General features: G+C 38.8%; 1 pseudogene; it reads left to right on the top strand.

The window, feature by feature from the left end:
- Positions 1 to 2,037: 2,037 nt before the first annotated feature.
- Positions 2,038 to 2,619, top strand: LOC143389165 (TBC1 domain family member 12 pseudogene; annotated as a pseudogene).
- The last annotated feature ends 2,134 nt before the right edge of the window (positions 2,620 to 4,753 follow it).

Here is a 4,753-nt window from a genome sequence, read left to right as displayed (position 1 = left end):
TGGAACATTGAAATGAATGTGCAAATAGAGCCCAAGTGAGGTTTTTTGATTGTTTTTCCACTGGACAGAATTCATTTGCATTTCTATGGATAAGAATTAGCATTGCTGGCAGATATTCACAATTCACAGAATCAGAATCAGACAGTCCAGGTGTGCTCTAGAATGACAACACATAATTTTCCATTTAAGCACAAATTTTTCCTTACTGTTTCCCCACTTTGACAAAAAGTGTCTCTGAGATTCTTGATCACAAAATGAGTCTGGTCTCATTAAGTTTGGCCTGGTTATTTGCATAGGTGCAGCAAGAATGTTAATTTACCACTTGGGCCTTCTTCAAGTTTGCTCTGCTGGAGGTTTCTCTAAGGAATCTCAGCTTGGACTTCTAAGCAAAGGGATGAACATCTTTGTTTTCATCTATTCTTTTTGATGTGTGTATGTGTGTATGTGTGTGTGTGTGTGTGTGTGTGTGTGTGTGTGTGTGTTGCTAGAGTAAGGAACCCAGGGCCTCAAAAGGAATGCTAAGCATAAGCTCTATCACTGAATCCCCTGCCCTTCAACTTGGACTTCTAAAAGCCTCTATTAATTTGCTGTCCTGAGGCTAGAAGCCAAGTCCAAGGAACTTTCTCCATAAGATTTCCTCTGCATTTGGAAACCGTTGTACATACCTGTACTTCCAGTGACTCAGAGGCTAAGGCAGGAAGATCACAAGTTTGAGGCTGTCTGGGCAACTTAGTAAGACCTTATTTAAAACAAAACAAAACAAAACCAAAAATCTGCAATACCTATATTTTGAGTACATTCTCCTCTTCTTGAATTTTTCAGAACATCCCAAGGATCCTGGCCTGCTGTGAAAGTGACATCCCCAACCCCACTTATCACTTCTAAGACTGGACTCTAAGGGTGTACAAGGCCAGTTTTCCTCCAAGGACTTTAACCGTACTGGCTCCATAAACTCAACCTTAGTTTCCTAGCTCAATCAGGTGCTGGCTACAGCTTCCCTAGCCCCACAGAGAACCCCTTCGGTGGCATAGGGGGGATCTGGTGAAGAAGGCATCAAAGACAGCCTGTCCTCTAAAGAGCTGCTGCCTGGCAGCTACAGAGGCCAAAAACCATGGACTTCAGCAGCTGGCACTGGGGTCAGGGGCAGATGTGCTCTTTCCTGGGCCAAAGGACAGGGGAGGGGAGGGGGGCTTGATTTCTCTCACCTTAGCCTGAACTCAAGGGAGGTAAACACTGCTGGAGTGCCTGCCGCCTGCCTCTGGTTATCTGAAATCTTTTCCAAAAAATGCAAAAGGAACTCAGCTCAGTTGTTCCTAATGCTTCTGGTTGGAAAATACTGTATTGGGTAAAGTCCCTCAGGGAGAGAAACTTTAGGAAACTTCCAAAAATCATTCAGCAGAAATGCCAAGTACAAGCAGGGAAGACCTGTAAACCACCACTTCCATCTTTTTTACATTAGAATTTTGAATTTGAGAATTTTTTTTGTTGTTTTTACCACTAATCTGATTATTAAGCATGGCCCTTCTTATGATTGTTTACTACTTTTGTGTTATGCTTAAGAAAACTTTGCCCACTCCAAGGAAATCTTCCTGCCCAATCTGTGGAAGAAGTTTTAAGTAACTATCAAGAAACTTGGACTGTGACTCAGAATTCAGAAATCAAAGCAGTCCATGAAGAGAAAGAACTAAAGAAAAAGGCAATTTAACCAGGAAGAAAATATTGCAAATTCAACGGCTATTCGGACCAGTGAAATACTGCCCATTTGGGAAATAATGCATAGCAGGAGAAAAGGTGGAAGATTGTGCAGGGGTTGCCCCCTGGCATTCTTGGGTAAGTTTGTAGTCTCCAGTAAATAAAAGAAGTATATTCCTGATCTTTAAGAAGCATTCCTCTAGAGAGGAAAAGAATGGTGAAGAAGCTTTGGTGAAATAACTTCTCTTTTGAATATATATCACTGTTTATGATACAGAAAGTGTATCCATGATTTATCTGGGTGCCAGTCGGGGATTAAGGTAAAAAAAAAATTACGCATTTCCAAGTTGCTACATCTTTCAGAAGGGTGGCACTTTTCATGATGTTTTACAGGGTATTTTAGGAGCATATTTATGTTAAAGTCCTGATATTCATTATGTCTAAGGGGTGTCCATCATTACAGGAGTGTTCATTCTCAATTTGGAATAGACAGACGCCCTCATCACATTTGCAAAAATCTCCTATATATGCCGTGCCAGTTGGCCTTTTTCTATGTGGATCACAGCAATATGTTGAAATTGCTTGCAACATTTGAAGTATTCTTTGATGAAAATCACCCCAAACTGTTTCTTCATGTCAAGTCTAATTGTCTTCCATCAGACACATACTTAGATTGGATCTTTATACTGCATTACAAATCATTAACTCTTCATGATCTGGCCTATCTAGTCCAGCATGAGGAGATATCAATCTCCAGCACTAGAAATGGGGAGAAGTTTTTATTTAGAACTGGATTAGGAATCCTCCAACTATATGGGCTTTATTCAGACAGCACAATTTCTAACTAAATTGACAGAGGATATCATGTCAGACGAGCTGTTCAGCTGCATTGCAGACACTTGGCTGCAGAAGCACACTAGAAAATAGACTTAGGTCTTTGTGTCTATAATGAAGGATGTTAAAGAAAGATACAAGAATAATACCACTGCTCTGAATAACCATTCTAAATAATTAATATATTAATTGAAATGTAAAAAAGTGTTTTTGATGAAAGCTTTTTGTCCCCTGTGTAAGAAATGTGAAGGAAAGTCAGAGAAATCCAAAAGAATCAGGAGATGAAAAATGATTGATTTCAATTTTTATGTCTGCAGTAAATGAAATGAAAATCTATTGACACTATTATTTAAAAAGTATCCTATAGGGAGGGCCATTATATGAAGGAAAAAGTGTAAATGGCTAGTTTATACTCCATAATTTAGGGTGAATAGTTAAATTCAAGAATACTTTAAAATATTTTTGTTGAGAGCCACAGTTTAGTCGGAATGACACCTGGCATTTTGCTAAAGGGAATGGTTGAAAGGTGACCTTGCTCTGGGATTAGGGCAGCTCCGGGATTAGGGTGGGTCCTGCTGCCTTGGGCGCCCGCTACTTTGGAGTTCAGGAGAATTAGCGCTGGGAGCCCGGTGGTGGAGGGAGTGTGTTCCCGAAAGTGTGTGTAGAGTGCCGGTGAGAGTTCAAGAGTTCGGGAATAAAGGTTGCTGTTTGAACCTACAAGGCTTTGTGGCTGCTCGGTTACTTTGTGCCCAGACAGACTGCTGACATTTTTAGTGAAATTAGAGACCAGGCTGTAATTAATTAAATAAGTTGCATTCTGAAATTTGATGTTGAAGATTGGTTTGGTTATGCAAGGCACTGGTTATATAACCATTTTCCCAATTATAGCTACTAAAAATGACAGTAGATTCTCATTGAACCTATACAATAACTCTTCCATTAAAAGTAAAAATGATCAAATTTCTAAATTTTGTGGGAAACAGACAAAGAGAAAAAATGTCACCTAGAAACTGTTACATTTCAGTTTAAAAAAGCAGAATCTACTAAATTGTTATGGGTTTGGACTGGGGATGTAGCTCAATGGTAGAGTGTCTGCTTAGCGTTTTCAAGACCTTGGGCTCAATCTCCAGCACAGGGGGTGGGGTGGGGGTGAGGGGTGGGTAGGTGTTTAAATTGTTATAGATTATAGATAACTTGGTTAAAAAGAAAAAGAAAAATTTTGTTATATATCTGAAAAATAAGACATTAAAACCTCAACAATATTCTAAACAAACCACTATAATCATTTCTCATTAGTTCATTCAGTCCTATGTAATTAATTCTTTTTCTGCTGAATCTTGGGTTAGCAATTTCATGAACCCATCTGTTTCTTGGCTAAGAAGAGTTCTGGAAATCCTGACTCAGCACATGGGTACTGTTCTGAAGTGCTTTAAGCAATGACTTCAGAAGCCTGTACCCAAAATGTATTCATTTATGTGTCAATCCTTTGAAGAGCCTGGTAGGGACCTTTCCGCAGGCTGTGAAACCATCATTCTTTGTTGAAGACAAGAAGAGACAGAGCCTGTAGCTGATTGCACAGCCTTTGGGGAAGAATTTGAGTAAAAAACAAAACAAGAACAACAATAACAAAAACTATCTGTTGATGCCAGAGACTTCAAATGGTTGTAGTTAATGACTGACAATTTTTTTAAAAGGAGTGTCTGATGAGAGTTCTTTATGAGAATAATGCAACTGACAAGTAAACTTGGTTGTTTCTGTGGTATATAAAATAAAGCTAATCTTTTTTCCCCAAAAGCTTTGGACAACAAGTCTGCATATTTAATGATTCAGGATATTTTCAAAGAAGACAATGAATATTATGCTTGATTTATATAAGTAGACAAACATAATTTTTTCCTCTCTCTCTCTCCCTCTCTCTTTCTCCACCCCCCACCCTCCCCAGTCCCCATTTCTTTCCTTGCTTTCTTGTACTAGATATTAACCCAGGGAACTCTGCCATTGAGCTACATCCCCAGTCCTCGTTTTATTTTTAATTTTGAGACAAAGGCTTGATAAGTCTTCCCCAGACTGGCTTCAAACTTGTGATCCTCCAACCTCAACCTCCTGAGTAGTTGGGATTACAGACACAAGTCAAACATAAATTTTACAGAAGAAAATTCTTGAGATATAACATATATAATTCCTGAATCATAATATATATATAAAAGAATATATTGCTATATTTATA

Source organism: Callospermophilus lateralis, chromosome 2, assembly GCF_048772815.1.
Source record: "Callospermophilus lateralis isolate mCalLat2 chromosome 2, mCalLat2.hap1, whole genome shotgun sequence".
Classification (NCBI taxonomy): Eukaryota; Metazoa; Chordata; class Mammalia; order Rodentia; family Sciuridae; genus Callospermophilus; species Callospermophilus lateralis.
Note: the sequence above shows the minus strand (reverse complement) of the source record. Positions and strands in the feature narration are given on the sequence as shown.